The 22,258-nt window shown below is 40.3% G+C and overlaps 1 long non-coding RNA gene across 1 annotated transcript in view; it reads right to left on the bottom strand.

Moving 5' to 3' along the window:
- Nucleotides 1-22,258, bottom strand: part of LOC138753635 (uncharacterized) — a 46,830-nt gene that overhangs the window by 9,092 nt on the left and 15,480 nt on the right. The window lies entirely within an intron of this gene.

The raw sequence follows: 22,258 nt of genomic DNA, 5'->3' as shown, positions 1-22,258 counted from the left end.
CAGAACCTCCTGTCCGTACCCCTGTTCATGGAGTCCCCAACAACTACTGCATTTCTCTTTTTCCTTTTCTTTTGCACCACTCTGCCAGGCTCATTGCCATTGACCTGGTGCCCATTGCCATTGACCTGGTGCCCATGGCCATCTTCTGTCTGGTCATCTGCCGCAACAGGATCCAACACAACATAACTGTTGCTGAGTGGGATAGTCACTGGTGTGCTCTCCATTTTTCTCACTTTTTTCTTCCCCCCCCCGACGGTTTCCCACTTACCTGACACGGGTTCTGGAGTATTTATCGCCCTGAAAGTTGAGTCGATTAACTCCTCACTCTCCCTTACAAGCCGCAGGTCATCAATCTGCAACTCCATATGCCTAATTCGCTCCCTTAGTAACTGCATCTCGGTACACCTGGTGCAGATGTGGCCATTTGGGAGGGTGGAGGTCACCCATTGTTCCCACATCTGACACCCAGTACAGAGCACTAATCCTATTGGCATGACTCTGAATATGAAGGCAAATAACTCATCTTACCTTTTCTCCTTGCCTGCTTTCACTGGCCACTCCCTCTCCTTTCACTCCTTTTATTGGCCCCTTGACCAATTAACCCTGTCACTTTCAGCAAGCTCCTCCTCCTCTGACTCACAGCTTGACTCTCTCCAAGCTCCTCTTCCGACTCCCAGCCGAACCAAGTAGGCCCAAGCCTCGTTAATCCCCCAAATTTAATAGCTTACCTTCTCTTCACTTTCAGCAAGCTCCTCCTCCTCTGACTCACTTTCAGCAAGCTCCTCCTCCTCTGACTCACAGCCCGACTCTCTCCAAGCTCCTCCTCCGACTCCCAGCCGAATCAAGAACCAAGGGGAATGGATGATTGTTTGCATGGTTTGGCTTTTGGACTATATCAGATTATTGAGTATGGGAGCAGGGATGTTGTCATAAAGTTGTATAAGACATTGATGAGGCCAAATTTGAAGTATTGTGTGCAGTTTTTGGATAGGAAAGATTTCAATACAATTGAAATAGTGCAGAGAAGATTTACTATGATGTTGCTATGACTTCATGATTTGGGTTACAGAGACATGTTTATCAGGTTAGCATTTTATTCCCTGGAGTGTAGAAGAATGAGGGGTGATTTGTTAGAGGTATACAAAATTATGAGGGGTATAGATAAAGTGCAAGTAGGCTTCTTCTACTGAGGATAGGTGAGATACAAACCAGAGACAATGGGTGAAAGGGGAAAAGTTTAAGGGGGAACATTCAGGGGAACTTCTTCACACAGAGTGTGGGAGTGTAAAACAACGTGCCAGTTGAAGTGGTGAATGCAGGGTCAATTTTAACATTTAATAAACATTTGAATGGGTACGTGGATGGGAAGAGCATGGAGGGCTATGGACTGGATGCAGATCAGTGGGACTAGGCAGAAAACAGGGCTAGAAGAGCCTGTTTTCTATGCTGTAATGTTCTATGGTTGTGGTTCCACAACAAGGGGATCAATTGCAGTCATTGTCCTACTGTAACCTACGATTCTGTATTTCACTGATGACTGAAAAATCTGGAGTTGGTCTGTTTTGCAAATTAGTAGCATTTTGGTAATAAAATACTCAATGATTTATGCAAAAGCTTAGTGAAAATAATAAAAAAAAATCTAGTCTTGCTGATTTTAAAAATCACAAACAATCTGCAAAATTGTCCAAAAAATTGCAATCTGCTGGAAGAAATCCATGGGTCAAGCAGCAGAATATGGTCAATTTTGCATTGATAGCTTTCTTTTTTTAACTTTTAAAAATTTTTCACACTATGAACCATATTGACCAAAATACACATAAACATTTCCCTCTTGAATATACACAGTGTCATTTTCTCCCCTTCCTCCCCCTTCCCTCTCTCCTTCCCACCCCCCTCCTCACCCACTAAACGTTCAACATATACATTACAATAAACCCATTAAACAATGTAATCGCACAATGAAAATAAACAAGAAAATTGTGTCATCTACTTTTACACACTGGGACAGTTCATTTCGTCTTCTTCTCATTCTGTCATTTTAGGGGGTGGAGGTCTGCGGTAGGCCCTCTCTGTTGAAGCTGAATTGTTGACCATATCTTTCCTTCCGGTGATGATGCTACATCTGATGATTTTCTCCGACAGTTTGGTTTTAGTCTTGCTCTTCAAAATTGTTCGAGTTTGTACCTTTGTAAATTTCCAAAGATGCTTCGAAGAAGACATTTCAAGGAATATAAAAAATCTCAATAAATAGGGTCCTCCTCCCATTACCTCTAAATGAAATGCTACTTACCCAGACAATAGTTTGAAATTCAGACAAGTAGAGATGGCGTCGAGTGACCAACAAATGAAGTTCTGTGACAAATGTTACAACATTATTGACAGACTTTGAAGCTGTAGAGTGGTCCAGATGAATTGATTACAACAGGAAAGAAAATGTTTTTGGATTTGAACCTGCACGTTTGTTCTAGCTGCAGTCTCAAGATGACTCAATACAACTGCAGCAAGAAACTTTACATTTGTTCTCCCATCTTCTTGCAATAAAGGCCAACATATTATTTGCATTTAAAATTGTTGAACTTTCACATTAACTTTTGATATTCTATGCACCCAGACACCCAGTTCCCACTGAATTACAGCATCTTTCAAATCGATTACCATTTAAAATACTCTCATTATTTGTTTCCTGCTAAAGAAACTACATCAGATTTTTGCACATCCATCTTGTCCTTACCACTGAGCCTATCTCTGCCTCTTGAAAGATTCTCGTCACTCTCCTCAAAGCCTAGTGTCATGTTCTTTTACATTAACAACCACAAATCATCTCTATCCGAGACAGAGGTATAAACAGTGGCTGGGCACCACTGGCATCCTACTGATCACAGCTTACCAAACCAAAAATGACCATGACTTGCTCCTGTATTCCGGCCATTGTTCAATCCATGCCCCTGCATTATTCTTCATGCTGTACAGCTGCAAATGCTGTGTAATCATTACAGCAAGGCTAACCCTAACCCTATTGACCAGCAATCGAACATCAGATTTAAATGCTTTTGCATTATTAACAGAAGAAGTTGCTCTCCAGCTCAGTAAAGTGCACAGTAAGTCTCACCCAGAATCTCTGTACTGACGGAGAACTTTTGGCCATATTAGTAGAGATTAATTTTTAAGTTTAAGTTCGCAGATTCACACTTCCCAACAAGTGCACAAGGTAATCAGCCTTTTCATGTGGAGGTACAAGTGTCAGGCAATATTCACTAATTTTATGTTTGATACTGAGTAGGATCGTTTAAAACCATCCTCTAAAACATGAAAATCAGATAATTGTTTAACCCAATTTTCAAGCATACTGCTCATTTACCAGTGTTAGGAAGATATTCCTCTAATCCAAACTGAAACAGTGCTGAATACAATTAAAAGAAATCTACAATGTTCGTCATGCTATCTACATCATTTCAAAAAGATTTTTTTTAAAAAAAACATTGCTGTCAGCATGTATTTGATGGACTTCTGCGATTTCCCCATAGAAACGAGTTGATATAGAAACCCATCTGTCTTACCTAGTGCTCTGATGTTTAATTGCAGTTTCACTGAAATGGTGTGTGTGTACAAATGCAATCTGTGCAAAATGTTTGCAAATTCAGGCCTTGCTGACAGTAATCAAGAAGAAAGATTGTGTCCCTTGGACTGTAGTATTCATCTTCTTGATGTCAACATGCTTGACATGGCCACTCTCTAATTCATGAACTGCTAACATTTTCAAAGCCTTGAAGCTTTGCATTAATTTTGCATGGAACAAATCAGTTTATAAAATATGCTGTTTTTTTTTAAAGTCTTTGAATAAATCAAAACAAATGCATCTCACACATCCATGAGCATAAGAATGAATTCCCAATGAGGATGCTATCACACATTATTAATTTAATGGGCTTGTCAGATGTCACGTCATGAATGAATTCTGTAACCAAGTCTGCTTGCCTGAGAGACAGTAAAACTGTCTTTGTGTCAGAATGGGTAGCTATTACAAATTTCTGTTCGCTCTGAGGACACTATTTACATTGATTCATCCATAAAGAATCATTTATTAATTAAACAGGTATGCTCCTTCACCACTGTGTTTTATGTGCAAATACTGATAGTCCAAAGCAACAATTTAGCATTCATTATGTTTCATAAGAATTTAGAATGGAAATTTATAATGGACAACTCTGCACTCCTGCAAATTACAAGAATCATCTTCATTTCTGCTGAAATGAAAACATGTTTTTTACTGCAATTCAGGGCAAGTTTTGCACTTGTACATCTCCAGCTGTTATGCTTCACATGAATGCATCTACACAACGTGTGACAACAAGAACTTGTATTTGAGAAGTGTTTAATGGATGAAAATGTGCCAAGACACTTCACAAGAATGAAGAAATACCAAGTGCTACCACTGCTTCAAAGCAACAGTGTTCAAGAAGTGCCAAAGGGAATCAATGAGAGGTAAGGAAGAAAATTGCAAGAGGATAGAGTAGGCAGTCAATCTTTATCCCCAGCGGAAAAATGTCACATACTGGTGGGCATGTATTTAAAATATTAGGAGGAAGTTTAAAGATTTTCAGGGCAAATATAAATAAAAAAAATGGTAGATACCTGGAATGGGCTATCATGAAATGGTGGTGGAAGCACATATAATAGAAAATTTGATATCCTTCTAAATAGGCACGTGAATATACATGGAATCAAATGATATGCATCATGTGCAAGCATAGTTTTAGTTAAATTAGTCAGTTAATCATGAACTGAAGGGCCAGATCCTGTGCTGTTCTACATGACATGAAAAATATGGTCAAGGAAGGGAATACTGTGGAAAAAAATTTGGATTATACAGAAGAGAAGGATTACAGGTCTGTTGTATAGAGTGAATTACCATGAAGAATAAACCTGCAATTAAAGAGAAAATGACTGTACATACCTGCTGTCTCAAATGGCTTGCTGTGATAGCTTTTCTGTAGATGAGAGGTAATGGGACACATTGGTACTGTGGTGATATGTAATTACACCACTAGGTCACCAGGGGTCAGCCCGGTGACCTTGTATATAAAGCAGTCCAGAGCTACAGTCTAGCCTTTCAGGTTCGTCTTGCAGAGAGACAAGAACTCTTAGTGTACATATTAGTTTATTAAAGCTGTCTTATACTCGCACTGCTGGTTATTGTCAGGACAGGTACAAATTAATGTCTGCTGCATATGGAACAGAGGCTTTATGTGGAATGCTGTTGGAGATGCAGATGCTGCAGTTGTGCAGTACCTATGGCACCAGATTGGGGGGGAGGGGTGGATATCAAGGGAGTGTAAAACAATCACCAGGCTACCTGACAGGGTGGAAATGACAGCTCCTTGAAATTAGCATTATATAGCACAGAGCACAATAAAAATATAGACCTATTGCACATTAAATTCAACCTGAGTTGGCCCACTAAGCACAAGAGTATCTTTTAAAAAAAAACACACTCAGAAAGGGAATATTGCAAGATCTTATGAAACACTGATATGATGGCAGAATCTCAAAAATGGACAAATGAGGAGAAAGTTTCAGAGAGAGTGACCAGACAAGGTATTTAAAGAGAGAAGCAATCCTGGGGTACTTTATCTGTACAAAAAGCAATTTTGATGAGAAGAGAAAAATATTACAATCTCTGTAATGAGGATCTCACTGATTTTCTTATTTTAGCTTGCTTAACATGAAAATTCAGAACTGTTGAAGTTGCATAGCATGCTTAATGATCTAACTCCAGCAGAGATCCAGAGTACATCGAGATGCTTTGATCACTGCCCTACAGCTGCAGTGAACAGAGTTTGCTTTTGACCTCTGATATGGTCTCCGTGGAATTTGCATCTTCGCTTCATGACCATGCTCTGATTTCCTCTCACATCCCAAAGTGTTAGTTGGTAGGCTAATTAATAAATTGCCTGTTACCCTTGGTGCCAATGGTGGTGCTCTGAGTTAATATAGGCTTAATGGGCTCAAGTGGCCTATCATGGTGTGAAGAATTGCATTTGATAATGAACTTTTTAACTCATGCAGCTTGAAGCAGGGCTGATGTTGGAAGTGGAACCCAAGTACTCAATAAGATTGAGAGCTATGATTGACCATTTAGCTGAATACCTATGCTTCGATTGTGGGTCTAAGCTCGAATTTCCAGTAGCCCACCATTTCAACTCCCCCAATCATTCCAACAACAAAATATCCTGAGCTTTATCCATTTTCAGGGCAAGGCCAATGCAAACTTGAGAAACAGCACATCATAGTCCACCTGGAAAGCCTTAAACTTAACAGTACAAACACATTTTTCCCAATTTTAGGTAACCTCCATTCCCATCTGGTCTGATTGTTTCCATCTCTTCTTCACCAACTCCTGTACTTTCTTCTAACCTATCTCCCTCCCTACCCCACTGATCTTCCACCTCCCACAGACTGCACCTGGGTATCTCTTGACCTTCTCCCACCCCACTAGGTAAAATTATCCCCTTTTCTCTTTAGTGTCTATGAAGGGACTAGACCCTTGACTGACCATTTCTACCCATAGACATGGTATGCCTTGTTAGGTTCCACCTAGCAAGGGAATGCTGCACATTGCCAGCTAGTTAGACTCCACCCCCCAAAACAGCGTTACATCCACGGGCACCCCTCAATGGAGCTACATCCATGGGCAACCCCCCAATGGCACTACATCCATGGGCACCCCAGCATCTTCTCAGTGTCTGCATTAAACATCTGCAATTTCAGTAGGGAGGAGAGAGTTGGGAGAGGTGGAATTGAGGGAGGACAGAAGAGGTAAATATTAAAACAGTGAATGAAATTTAAGCTATAAATTATGGGTTGACTATATTAAGCTTTGATTGGGCCACACTTGGGAGTACTGTCTGCAATTCTGGTCACTGTTTCAGGAAGGGTGCGGAGGCTTTGGAAAGGGTACAGAAGGAATTTACTAGGGTGCTGTCTGGATTAGAGGGGATGAGTTATGGGGAGAGGTTGGATGAATTGTTTTCTGGCCTGATGGAAATTTATAAAAATTAAGACAGATAGGGTAGAGGTTTTTTTTCCCCCTAGGGTTTTAAAAATAATCCTATTAGAGGACATGCATCTAAGGTGCAAGGGGGAGAAAGTTTGAAAGATATGTGGGTAAGTTTTTATTTACACAAGTAGGTGCCTGGAATGGGCTGCCAGGCATAATGCAAGCAATAGGATAGCAGCATCTAAGAGGTTTCTAATAGAATCTAGTAGGCAAGAGGTTGCACAGGTAGCAGTTTTAGTTTATTTTGGGAAGTGTTCAGAGTCACCATGGGCTCAAAGATCTGCTCCCATCCTGCATGGTTCTGTTCTATGAATTACAAGTATTTTAAAACAGCTTTCAAAAACCAAGTCTTGTGGAATACCAAAGGAGTGAAAATTGTGTTATTGTTGCCAACAATTGCTATACTGAGAAATTTGCATCCACTGAAGCAGCAAACGTATGATACTGATTTAGAGCTCGGTAAGAATAAGGCAGCATACATCATAAATTATCTACAAAATATTAACTTCCACTTCCCTTGTGATATGTAACAATTGAATTGTTTCAGCACCCAGCTGAAATGCAGAGGAGACAGTTTTGATGGAAATCAAGTATTGTCTTTAAATGCAAAGTGATGTTTATTTTTCAAATCTGATTGAATAACCTTCTATATTTTTGCAATGACTTTAAATAGTTTTCCAAAAAATTCTTGTAAAAGGGTGCTTTGGAATTTAGAAACCAATCATGCAATTTTGAATCCTATCATTTATTGTCAATGCTGAAAGTGAACAGATATATCAAATTGCCAAAAAAAACTAATTATACTGCACATTGTAAAGACTATATTACTAAATTGCAGAGTTCTTTAATTAAATATATATACACTTGTGTTCAATTTTTGACAGTCCCTGAAGATCATCTTACAGTGAAGAAGGCATTTGCAAAGATTCTGAACACAAATAAAGACAATTTTTGCATTTATCAAAATGCAATTTCGGGCTTGAATCTTCAAGTGTCCATATTTATAGCAGCTCCAGAATAGGCATTGCATTGTTTGTGTGCTCCTGAACTGTGCACACCAAATTGGAATCATTTGGCCAAAGTCCACAATGCAAATTTGGAATTTCACAAGTTAATCTATAAACTTTCTCACAAATTATACTGCTGGCAAGTGAAATGCTATACCAAAAGCCATTTATACAACAGCCATCTTCAAAAACAGCAACCAATTATTATCCCAGAACAGATGATAAACATTCAGGTCCCCTGAATTTTTTTTTCTCCCCCCCATAGGTGAGAGATTTGGTGGTCATGGGGGTATGAGTGTATGGGCAGTACGAGGAAGTTCATGTTTAAGTCATCTGATCATACTTGTACAACCCGACCAAAAAAAGCACATCTCTGGACCATAGTGCATACACAGAAACAATTCACCCTACACACACATGACATACATACATTGCAAGCCAAAATGAACAAAAATAATTTGTAGGATTCAAGGGTTGTTAGCAGTCTCACTGCCTGCAGGGAAAAGCTGTTTCCCACCCTGGCAGTTCTGATTTTTATGCTCCTGTACCTCTTCTTGAAGGTAGTGTCCCAAAGATACTGCAGACTGGATGGTAAGAGTCCTCAATGTTTCCCTGAGCCCTCAAAACACTGCTCCCAGTAAATATTGTCAACAGAGTGAAGGAAGATGATCTTTTTAGCAGGTGAAATCACCCTCTGTACTGATCTTCGATCTGATGCTTTGCCGCTATCGTACACTATGATGCAGCCAGTCAGGACACACTCTATTGTGCTCCTGTGGAACATTGTTAGCATTGGCGCTGGTAGTAGTGTTACCCTACTCAATCTCCTTAGCGTAATGTTACAGAGTTCTGTGTTGTGTATTGGCCTACGTATTGTATGGTTTTATGTTAAAAAGTGACATTTTGCCTTAGAGAGCCAAGGTGAAGGTGAACTGCTGTGGAGTGGAAGAAGGCCCAGAGCATGAGTCATGGTCTGGAGGACAGTTTAGAATGTTGGGATTTCAAAAATGGATGAACATTCCAAAGCCAGCCAGAAGGATCCAGATCAACCCAGTTGTTCCTCTCTCTGGAAGCAACACAAGACAACTTCGAATTTTGTGCTTGCTCTCTCTCTCTCTCTCAAAGATTTTTTGGCTTCAGTTTACCAAACAAACTGAATTTTGTTTATGATCTTTACTTCGGTTGAGATCGAAGTTTTGAGAGTCTTGTGTGTTTTGTGTTTGTTGTGTGCCTAAGTTTTTCTGTGGATTGGTTGGAAATGTAACTTAGACTTTAATTGCATATGTTATATTTAGGCTGGGGAATTTATTAGTTTTACACTGTTATAGGAATTTGCAAAGTAACCAGTGGGCATTATTATAAAAGGGGGGATTTTGAATTAAAGTTTGAAGGTGAATTTTTGTTAATAAAGTAATTGTTCATCTTTATCCCTGTGTGATATGCCTTCTTTGTGGTTGCTGGTTTGATCTAGTAACAGTAGATGCTGCTGCTCCTCAGTTAATGAAGTGGTATTGTGGGTCCAGGCCAAGTCATCCTTTAAATGGACACCAAGGTATTTTGTGCTCCCCACTGTCTTTAAAATTGAGTCATTGATTTGTAGTGGAAAGTGGTATTTTGTCCTCCTGAAGTCCACAATCAGCTCTGTTGTCTTGTCCATATTAAGACTCAGATTGTTGCTTCTGCACCACTGTACAAGCCTTTCAACCTCCTCCCTGTAAACCAACTCTTCATTGCTGTCAATAAGGCCAGCTACCATTATGTCATCTGCAAACCTGATGATTCTGTTGGAGCTGAACGTAGCAGTACAGTTGTGAGTTAACAGCGTGAACAGTAGTGAGTTCACCAATGGTGGTTACCATGGTGAGTGACCCACAAATTCCTCAGGGTGCATGCCAGATCATTTTAGTTCAATTGATTAGTTAGAACAATTTCTCAAAGGCCTGGAAGTGCAGAATCAATCATAGCAACTAGACACAGAAAAAGACTCTGCTGGAGTGGGGTCCAACATACTGATTTGTATTGCGCGGCAATGTCAGAACGAAAAAACATTTTGAACTGAAGGAGGAGAGGCCAAGGCTCAAAGTCAGGTGAAATTTTTGCATTGTTGCCTTTCCCATTCACTGACAAGATGTGAACATTGCTGGCAAGAGTCTGCATTTATAGTCTATTAATAATTGCCCCACAGGAAGATGGTGGTGAGCCACCATCTTGAACAGCTGCAGTCCTTCTAGTGAAGGTACCCCCATAGTACTGTTGGGGACGGAGAAACTTGCAGGTATGATGTTCCAAGACTTCATGATGAAAGTTGTAGGTTGGGAGCTTTGGTCAGAGTAGTCTCTGTAAGCAAATACTGCAAATGAAGATTTAAGACAATGAACTGGTTGTCAAACAGGCTGCATTATTCTGGATGGTAATAGACAGTCAAACAGCATGGAAAGGGCTCTTCAGCCCTACCTAGCCATGCAATGAAACCCCCTTGTCCACACATCTGCCCAACTACCCTTTGAACATTGTAATTACACTTAAAAAAAAAATCATTTTTTAAAAATAGTTTCTGCTGGCAGCTTATTCCATGCTGCTTTTTTTTTATTTAAAAAAAATCTAGTTGGAGATGCATTCATCACACTCTTGACTCCCCCCTTTCAGAAAGTGGACAGGCTCTGGAGTCACTTTCTGTAGGAGACCTGTCCGATGAGCTCCTCTTCTGAAGCAAGTATTTGCATGGTTGTTCCAATTGGGATGTCGTCAAAGGTGATCTTTAGGATGTTGATGGTAAAGGACTCAATGATATTAATGAAATTGAAAGTCGAGGACCAGTAAATAGACTCTTGTTGGGGTCAGTCAATGTCAGAAACTATTTTGCAAAATAACATTCATGCAATAAATCAGCCCTCTCCTGGAATATTATCTAGACGTTGCTAGCTGCTGCAGAGGATTTTTAAATAGAATTGAACATTATACAATCAGCAAACATTCCCACTTGTGAACTTTTGATAGAATTAAGGTCATCAACAGAGCTAGTGATAGCTGGACCTGCCCTTCAGAACTTATGAAATTATATTTTGTGCTTAGAATAGTTGGCCATCAAGAACAACGGCCATTATCCTTGGTGAGGTACAACTCCAACCCCTGGAAGTATTATTCTCCTGATATTCATGGGAATTTCAGGGCTGTTGCTTCTTGAAGCCAAGTTTTGGCTGCAGCAAAGATTAGATAAACTTACTCAATGACAAAATTACATTCCAATGCTCCCAATATTCCAAGGCAAAAAATGTTAGACGATAGTCTCTACTCATTTTCCATCTTTGACTGTATGACAATAACAACATCTACAAATTTGCTGACAATACCACAGTAGTGGGTTGTATAAAGGAAGAGGATGAGTCTGCATATAGGATGGGGATTGAAAACTTGGCTGAATGGTGCACCAGTCACAACCTTGCATTCAATGTCACCAAAACTAAGGAGCTGATTGACTTCAGGAAAGGAAAGCCAGAGGTATACAATTCAGTGATCATTTGGTGGGGGGGGGGGGGGGGGGGTGGGGGAGGGTGGAAGAGGTGGAGAGGGTGAGCAAATTTAGAGATAAATTTTGGAGTCACCATCTTGGAAGATCTTTTCTGGACCCAACACACCAATGGCATCAGGAAGAAACAATGTCAGCACCTCTACGTCCTCAGGAGTTTGCATAGGTTTGGTATGACACCAGAAACCCTGACAAATTTCTACAGAGGTGAGGTGGAAAGTTTTCTGACTGGTGGCACACCATGGTCTGGCGTGGGAACACCATGGTCTGGCGTGGGAACACCAATATCCCTGAGCGTTAAGACCCCCAAAAAAATAGTGGACATACCCCAGGATGTTACAGGCAAAACCCTCCCCATTATCGAGTGTATCTACAGGGAACGCTGCTATTGGAGGACAGCAGCAATCATTAAAGACCCACACCACCCAGTGCACACTCTGTTCTCACTGCTGCCATCAGGAAAGAGATATAGGTGCAACAAGACTCGCACCACCAGTTTCAGGAACAGCTGCTACCCTTCAGACTCCTCAATAATAAAGTCAATCAGAAACTCATTTAAGGACTCTTGCATGTACACTTTATTGGTTTTTCTTTGCTCTGTCTGGATTGCACAGTTGTTTACATTTGTTACCTGTTCTTTTGATGGTTTACATGTTAATGCTGTGTACAGTTTACTTTTTTGCACTACCAATTTGTAGTAATTCGGCCACACCCAGAGGAAAAAGAAATCTCAGAGTTGTATGTGATGTCGTGTATGTTCTCCAACAATAAATCTGAAAACAGTGCGTTCCCATGGATATAATCTAATCCAGAATTGTTTTACTAGCCCCCACCCAGACCAAGGAATTTGTGAGAGCCTGAACGATTATATGAATTTAGTGCTACCACACATTATGTGCATACTGAAACAGAGCACAATAGGCCCACTAATCCTTGTTACTCATTAGGCATCCATTTGCACAGACTCTTGTCTCCACATTTCTATCACCACCTCCCCACCCTCCAGATTTACAACACACCCACACATAGGGCAATTGTGGTGACAAATATCCAGTCCATTTATACCTGTCGGGATATGGTGTGAAACCAGAACATCCAGAGAACATGCTCGCTGCAACAGGGAAAACACAAACTCTCCACAGAGAGCCCAGGTGCCAGTATTGAACCTGAATCACTTGCACTGCTAGGCAATAGCTCTGGTCACTGTACCATTCATTAACCTGTTATCATTGCTCTCTCACATCTAGATATCAGGATCACTTCACAGCTTAAACTTGTAATATGTTACCCCCTTCACAGCAGATCCAAATATTTGAAGGCATGGTGAACACATTTGGAAGGGTCAATGCATGCAACTAAGGTCCACCAGAAATTGTCTCTGTGGGCAAGGTGCTCCCTCTCAATAACAAGAAAGAACCTGGTTATCTGGTGCTCTTTGTTCTGCTGCAGGTGTGGCCTGTCCTCTTAGCTCCACCCCATTGGTTGCCAGATCACTCTTCCAGTTCATAGGTGTATCCAATGTGGCCTTCCACCCAATGACCACCTTTGTGTGGCTGCATCAAGTGCAACTGAAGTACAAGGGCACTAAGTGCCTCTATGTGCTGAGGTTCCAGCACTCCTCGGTATTGCCAAGGATGGGCCTGGCCCTGTAACCACACAATGTCCCAGTAAGCTGGACATGGCCACACTATCTAGCCTTTGAAAATCTTTTCCAAACAAACCTTTGACAAGTCCATTAGGCAGTCATCAGTACAGAATGTCCTGCAGACAAAGATGTGGGGTGGTTCCCAGAACAGACTGTCCAGGTTATCTGGCAGAATGAGTCATCACTAGTGCTCACCAATAAGCACCAGGATTTTACCTGGCTGACAGTGAGAGGGGCCATCCTGGTCAGATACTTCCTGTACAACAAATAATCACCTATTTTGCATGTTTCCCCCAAGATGATTGCAGTTGAGTGGAGACTGTCACCTAAGTCTTTGCAGAATGTGAATTTGCCAGCCTGTGGAGAAAGAAGCGAGTGTCTTTATTGCAGATGATCTCTCCAGCAGCAGTACAACAGAGGATTCTGATTTACAGGCTTTTCCCAGGAAAGCATGCAGAGACAGACATCCAGAGCTGCTGGAAGATCCTCGACTTATTGAAAGGCGCCCTTTGGTTTGACCAAAGCTTGTTGGTCTTCGAGATGTCTGACTGGCACTTTCTATGCTGCAGGAGTACATGCTGAAGGATACAAAAGATTTGGTGCAACTAATGAGAGGGTTTCATGGGGAAGGACCACAGTTTAGATTCCTTCTGCTACCGGGCATTGTGGGGCTGAGTCTGGAATGGTGCTCAATGGAGAATGCACATTGATGAAAATATTTTGATTATGTAACAGAGGAAAAGACTAAATTATTTACAAAGCAAAATTGTTTGTTGCAAATAAAGTTTATTTTTGGGAAAAAAAGGTTAAACTGGAGATTCTAACTTTGATAAGTACAAACACCTTTTTAAAAAAAAAGTGAGATTTGTTTTCTAAAATTCCTGTGCAGTTCTGGGTGCTGTTCTTATGTTTGTTATTCCACTTTTGTCACCTCCTGCATCATTCCGTCAGTAGGATAGTCTAACATGTGGCAGCTTTGTAATTCTGATGAGGAGTACATTGTATTAAATCAGATAGTGCAGTGATGTTTCATTGGACAGCCACGTTGAAAGTCATACACTAAAAGTCAATAGCACATCCCAGTGAGTCATCCAACAGAAGTTACGGCAGAGATGCAGAAAGCTCTTCATCTTTAGAGGCCTATGCAACTGATATATTAATCCCTGGTGGTGTCATTGTTGAGAACTGCTTCCGTGGGCTTAACCTTAGAATTCACATTTCTGAAAGAAAATGTCGCATCAACTAATAATTTAGATTATTTTTGCACAGCACATTCTGCTTGTACATCCCAGATCAAAAATTGTTGAAGAAAATAATTCAACTAGAAACCAAATCCATTGTTTGGATTGCACATAGGCAGCCCAAGGTCAATGGGTGAAAAGAACCAATGTCACTAGAGTTGTCGAAAGATTAGAAAACTGTAGGTCATATTGGTCACTCAGATGGAAAGAACCCATCCTCTATATTGGAGAGCCAGGAAGGCCACCAAATAATTAAAGAGCTACAGAACAGAAAGCCATTCAACTCATCAGGTCTTGGACAGCTCTCCATTAAAATAACTAACTCCATCCAATTTTCCACACCATTGCAAATTATTCCTCACCATTTATCCAATTCCTTCTTGAATGCTGTGGCTGTACCTGTCTCTGCCAGGCAATGCAGTCCAGACACACTTTGCACAAGTTTCCTTGTGTCATTCTGCTTTCCACTATTGATGGCCCTGCATTCCCCTACAAAAAAAAAACCTTCTGCCTTGTATCAGCATGTTTATATCCTATTGCAATCTCCCCTCAGTGCCAAGTTTTATGACGTGAACAAATCAAGACTAGGTCATTAACATAGATCAAGAAAACCATGAACCTTGAGGAATATCATTATTTATCTGCTTTCAGCCCCAAATCCACCTCCTCTCTATCAATATCCATTCAAGGCATGTATTTTAGTTTTGCTGATGGACTTTTGTTTTGCTGGATGATCAGTTAGAATGACCTTTTCCAGTAATTTAGAAACTTAAGCAGAAAGATTCCAAGTTTTAGCAAATAGAGGTAAAACACTCAGAGTATCGAGTAGAAAGATTCAAGCCTCTGTGTTTTGGAGGAGTGGGCAGAAAAGGTCTTAGATGCAGGATTATTGATGGCAGAAAATGAAGGGGAAAATTGAAGCTCTCAAGAATGCGACTGAGGATTCAGGGATTATTTAAAGCATCCACAAGGTTAAGGCTGTGGGAGGATGCTTGAAGCTGGAATGCAATAACTATGGCACCATTTGATCTAGACATCAAACCCTTGGTTTGAAAATTCTTTTGCCATGGTTAAAAAGGTTCCTCATCAATGTGTTATTTGATCCAGTTTCCTGCACAAATTCATGTGAAGACATGGGACATTATCTTGGACCCCAAGCAGCCAAAGGTTCTTAAACAAATGCCTTCAATTGCAGTTTTATGCTTTGTGCATTCCAAAAGGAGCACGCAGTCTTCTTCCCAATGACCAGTTGCTGAACCGCATTAACAATCTTCAGATCTCCCAAGTGATGGCTGAGTCAGGCCGGAATGAGTGAAGATCCCTTAAAGGGCTAGGCAACCACCAAGGTCAAACCCAGAAACATAGTGTGAAGGCCGGATCCAAACCAGACTGAAGTGCAGGGGATGAGACCGTCCCTACTGCAAAAGTTGCCCCAACAATCTATTTATTTATTTAAAAATCAGCACCCTCAGGCCAAGGCTGTTTTATCAGACACAGGCAAGACAAATATCTGTCGTTTACTGCTCCGAGACCTGGCTAACCAAGAACACATTGGACACGGTTATCCGAACAGAAGTTTTCACCATTTAAATACTGCACTGGAGAGAGGGGGCGGTGTTTGTTTTTAATAAATATAGCCTTGTGCATGGGCTTTGGTGTTATGTGGACCTCCTGCTCCACTGCCTTAGAAAGGTCTGCATTCCTAGAAATGAAGAACAGAGAAATAGGTGCAGGTGTAGGTCATTTGGCCCTTCAAGCCTACACCACCATTCAATATGATCTTGCCTGATCAGTACCCAGTTCCTGCTTTCTCCCCATACCCCTTGTTCCCCTTAGCCACAAGGACTAAATCTATCCTAGTCTTAAATAATGACAAGGAACCGGCCTCAACTACTTCCTGTGCAAAGAATTTCACTGATCTACCACCTTCTGAGAGAAGAAATTTTTCCTCATCTCAGTCCTTAAAAAAACTTCCCCCTTATCCTTAAACTGTGACCCCTGGTTCTGGTTTTTCCCAGCATTGGAAACAACCCACTTGTGTCTAGTCTGTCTAACCCCTTAAAAAAATTTTATAAGATCCCCCTCAATCTTCTAAATTCCAGAGAATACAAACCTATTCTATCCCACCTTTCTTCATATGCAAGTCCTTCCATCCCAGGTATCATTCTAGTGAATCTTCTCTGCACCCCCTCCATGGTGAGGATGTCCTTCCTCAAATAAAGAGACCAAAACTGCACTCAGCACTCCAGATGTGTTCTCACCAAGGCCTTGTACAGCTGTAGCAGGATCTCTGTACTCCTGTACTCAAATCCTCTTGCTATGAATGCCAACATAGCATTTGCCTTCTTCACTGCCTGCTGCACCTGCACGCCCACTTTCAATGACTGATGTATAGCAACACCCAAGTCTCTCTGCATTTCCCCTTTGCCTAAACAGATACCATTTATATAATAGTCCTCTTTCCTGTCCTTACCTCCAAAGTGGATAACCTCACATTTATCCACATTATATTGCATCTGCCACATCTTGGCCACTCACCTAACGTCCAAATCACTCTTCATCCTCCTAACGTCCTCAACACAGCCAACCCCATTCCATCCACAGAGAGTTCTCAGTGAGTCTATATTACTCCTGATACCAATTACAAACAGGCATTTGGAGGTGCATAATGTGGTCAGTAAACGAAAGACAGCCCACCCTGACGCACTAAAAATCATACTTGGTAACATTAACCAGGCCTGTCTCCTATTAGAAAAAAAATTACTTTTAAAAGAAGACATCATTATGATAAATTTTGTCAAATTCGAGATTTATGAATTTAGATTAATCCAGATCTTCTAATTCAATCCCCCCTGAAAATATGGTACTTTCATCAAGAAATATTATGGTATTATTAATGTGGCTATAATTATTACGATGAATGTGTTCTTTCTTCTATCTTTTTTTTGTATCTGCAGGAGTTACGGATGGTGGATGGAGGGGGGCGAAAATTGAAAATTATTTACTATCTATTTGTAATGTTATAGCAAGTTAATTTGAAATGTATGAAGATACTAATAAAATTTTTCAAATGAAACCCATGTCCAATTGCCACCAGCACAAAACCTGCTGTACCTGAGGTCCCAGAACACTCGATCACTACTGCATTAAGGAAGGCTTACTGTTCTTTCCTGTGACCACATTTTGGTGAGTCTGATCAGCTTGCTGTGCACAGATAGAGCCTAAGTGAAGCACCAGAGATCAAGACAGCCAGAAGGTGGTTGCAGGAGGCTGAAGAACAGTTAAAAAACTATCTGGAGTTAGTGGATTAGGCAATGTTCAAGAACTCGGCTAAGGATGTAAACAATTACACCAGGCAGTTTTGGATTTTGAAATCAATTTGTGGATAAGTGTTTGCCCCACCCCCCACCAAATTATTCAGGGTTTTTCCTTAACCAAAATCTCTGGATGAATAATGAAACCCAGAACCTGCTGAGAGCCAGATCACAGACATACAAGTCCAGAGGTCTCGAATACATCTGGTAAGATGTACAAAAAGTCACATTCTGGGCTAAGTAGAGATTCCAGATGAGAATGAAAACAACAAAGGATAGTTGAAGCAAGGCCTAAATGACAATCCACACTTTAAGAAAACAAAATATCAGAACACAACAGAACCAATTAAGAATACAACAGCTTCTTTATTTAACCCTTTGTCATGCTAGCAGGAGTGAGGGGATTCAAGAAAGAGTTCAGTGATTCATACTCCACACTGAGCCCCAAACACTCAAAGCATCAGTGTTCATCATACTCAATTTGGACAGGGGTCTGGACGAGATCCGAACAAGTTTCACTTGAGCCTCATTCACATTTTGTGTTTACCATTCCAGAATACCTTGTAATATCTAGCATTACCTAGGAATGTCAGAGTGTCTCTATTCCAAGACATATTGAGATTCTTGCGGATAAGCTATTGGCCAGATGTTAAGAAGCAATTGTATCCTCACCTAATCATTAACCCTTTACTAAGCATATTCTTAAAACTTATTCTTTCACATTCCCTTCTTTTATCATTTCATGATAACCAGTATAATGGTTAGAATGTGGTTTCTTTTCCCTTGATATACCCCACTATTAAAGAAAAATGATCTGTCAGGATAATCACTTAACAAGTCAGTTTTAAGACATGAATGAATCAAACAGAAGAATCTCCCTATTGTTATTTCTCCATCATTGGTTTCTATTGATTCTGTATCTACTTTCACCTTTTATTCTTAATATACTTGAAGCTTTTTGTATCCTCTTTGATATTATCCTGCATCTTCCACATTTCTTGCAGAAACTCTAATCCATTTCTATTCTGCCATTTTCCCTACTAGTATTTCCTTTCAATCTACTTTGGCCAGTTCCTCTTACACCACTGTAATTGCCTTTATTCTACTGAAATACAGACATATCTGACAGTTGTTTTTCCTTGTGAAATCCCAAATTAAACTCATACTGTGATCGCTGCCCCCAAATGGTTCCTTTACTCTAAGACCTCTAATCACCTGTGGTTACCAATCCAGTACAGCCAATCCCCTCATGGGCTCATCAACAAGCTTCTCTTAAAAGTCATCTTGTAGGCTTTCTACAAATTCTCTCTCTTGAAATTAAGGCCCAACTTGGCTTTTCCCAGTCTACTTGCAGGATAAAATCCCCCATGACTGCCATAACATTCTGCTTCTGATGCCTTTTCTCCGTTGTGGCAGTTTGTTGTCCACATCCTGGCTACTGCATGGAGATCTGTATATCATAGACATTTAAAAAAAAATACCCTTGCCATTTCTTAACAACCTATACTGATTCTATATCCTCTTTCCAATGATTTAATGTTGTTTCTTATCAACAGTCACACTGTCTCCTTTTTTTCCAGCCTATCCTTTTGATACAATGTGTATCCTTGCACATTCCACTCCAATGACATCCATACTTTAGCCACTACTCCATAATGGCCACAACATAATATCAACAAATCTGTAGCCATTCGACAAGGTCATCCACCTTATACTGTGTGCATCTAAATACAAAACCTTTAACCCTTTATTTATTACATTTGACTGCATCCCTGTTGCTCCCCGTTACTCCATTTTTGGCCACTCGGCCTGTCCTTCCACACATACACTCCCTGTTTAAGTGCCAACCTCCTCTTTCTCTGCTTCCTCAGCTTGGTTCCCCCCCAAACCCTCACCGTGAATCTAGTTCAAACCCTCAGAGTCCAGTTGGAGTGGCATTCCCAAGCTAACTGTTTTGTATTGTCAAACGGTATTGCTACCATAGGAATACCTTGACTACTATAGGTTGGTATATGGGTACAGTTTTAGCATACATTAGGGATATGCATAAATAAGTATCGAAATACCATTCCCATCTAGCTATCTGATTTAAATTCTCTTTCTCTTTCATCAAGTCAGTCATTTCAAGGGTGCCCAAAACAAAGTACACCAATTGTCCATTATTTGCCACTCTGGGGTCTGGCTTGTCCTCCAATAAGTCATGCTGCCTTTTTCCAGGGCCAATCTTTTTCCACAGCCTATGTATGCATCTACTGAGGTTGCTCCTCAACCTTTACTGCCGTGGGTGCATTGGGAGGGGCCATTCCACCTTGGTGCCAACTTTTTCCACTCCCACTTACTAATCAGAATATAACCACTAGACTAGATACCAGGTAACATTGTTTCCAGTTGGATTTCCTTCCCTTGAGCATTCAGAACCTGTAAATGTAAAGACTCAAAAATTTAATCATCTTGTTATTTGTCCCTATTGAATGAAAAATGCAAGAGGAGCTCAAACCTATCTGGAGCAGGTTGAGATTTTAAAAATAAAGCTGGAAGTGAGAGAGTGGTAGTGGATAGTTGCTTCTCAGACTAGAGGCCTGTGACTTATGGTGCACCTCAGGGATCTGTGTTGGGAACATCATTGTTTGTTGTCTTTATCAGTGATCTGGAGGATAATGTGGTAAATTGAATAATTAGGTTTTGTGGATAACAAAGATAGGAGATGTAGTTGTCAGTGAGGAAGATTTTCAAAGCTTGCATTCTCCCAACTGGGAGAATGGCCCATAAAATAGTAGATGGAGTTTAATGCAGACAAGTGTGAGGTGTTGCACAGTAAATGGTAGGGCACTGCAGAGCAAAGAAATATGGGAATACAGATACATTGTTCCCAAAAGGTAGCGTCGCAGATAGACATGGTTGTATATTAAAAATAAGCTTTTGGCATCTTTATAAATCAAAGTATTGAGAATAAGAGTTTGGATGTTATGTTAAAGTTGTTTAAGACATTGGTGAGGCCAAATTTAGAATATTGTGTTGCCTAACTACAGGAAGGATATCAACATGATTGAAAAAGTGCAGAGAAGATTTATTATCTATTGCCAGCTCTTCAGGAGTTGGGTTGCAGGTAAAATTTAAACAAGTTAGGACTTCGTTCTTTTGAACAAAGAAGAATGAGGGGAAAGTTGATGGATGTTTTCAAGATTATGAGAGGAATAGACAGAATGGATCTAAGAAGGCTTTTTCCACTTAGATTAGGGGAGATAAGTACGAGAGGACATTGGCTTTAGGGTGAAAGTGGAAAAGTTTAGGGGGAATTTCACTCAGAGAGTGGTGGTAGTGTGGAATGAACGGTCATCTGATGTGGTAAATATCGGATCACACTCAGGTTTTAAGAATAAATTCGATAGATACATGGATGCAGGAGGTCTGGAGTCTTATGGAATGGGAGCGGGTCATTAAGACTAGTGGAATAATGGTCAGAACACAACAACAGCACCAATTCTGGTTATTATAACTCAATCCTGTCTTTCACAAGGTTTCAACCCCTATGTCACAGGCGTTTTGACTTTTGTACCCTCTAAACTGAACCCAAAATTTCTGAATTTGGCAATATATTTCTCCAAATAATATGACCATTACATCATAACTGAGATGAGTCCCAATTCTTGAAAACCACATGAACAGTTTTATTTCTACCAAAATTCTGTTCCTTTTTCAAAAACATTCCATATGCATAACAACCTCTGACCTCATCTCTGTTCAAGAGGCTTAAGTAGCTTTGATTAAAAAAAATAACCAACTTCCTTCAGCAGTTCTTGAATAATTAAGACCCACTGCAAATCCATTAGCTCTGTCCTTCCCAGACATGTCAACTCTGAGAATGAACTCTTTTCTTGGAAAACAATAGTTCTCTATAAATGTGCAGTAACCTGTATGTGACCCTGTACCAACACACAGCTAACTTATGAAGAATACAGATACAATATTTTAACTCTATAATTTAATTTACTAAGACATTTTAAAAATAAAAAAAATAGTTTAACATTAAAGATCAACACAAATCAGATACATTTGGATTTTGGAATTTAGTATGCATATTTTTTATTGCCAAAACATCTGCAATATTTACTTAAATTGTTCTAAGGATAAAATGTTCTAAATTGCATTGTTTTTGAAGGTTCTCTGCAAGAAGACATAGTACTACTACTAATATAAAATAAAAACACTTTATCCAAGTTTGTACATTCATAAATAAGAATATAAATTTGCCTCAGCTCTTTTTCCCCAGGACAAGAGGTCAGCCAGTAATAACAACAATATCCGGACATCTAAAATCTGGAAAGCTACAAAATCCGGCGGTTGAGGGAGGTGGCTGGGCGACCGAGACACCGCAGTTGGGGGAGGTGGCCAGGTAACTGGAAGAGGGTGGGAGTGGATACGGCAGCACAATTTGGGTGGGTTTTCTGAAATCCGGAAAAATCCAAAA

Source organism: Narcine bancroftii, chromosome 2, assembly GCF_036971445.1.
Source record: "Narcine bancroftii isolate sNarBan1 chromosome 2, sNarBan1.hap1, whole genome shotgun sequence".
NCBI classification, from domain to species: Eukaryota; Metazoa; Chordata; class Chondrichthyes; order Torpediniformes; family Narcinidae; genus Narcine; species Narcine bancroftii.
The sequence above is the reverse complement of the archived record's forward strand: the minus strand, read 5'-3'. Positions and strand labels throughout refer to the sequence as shown.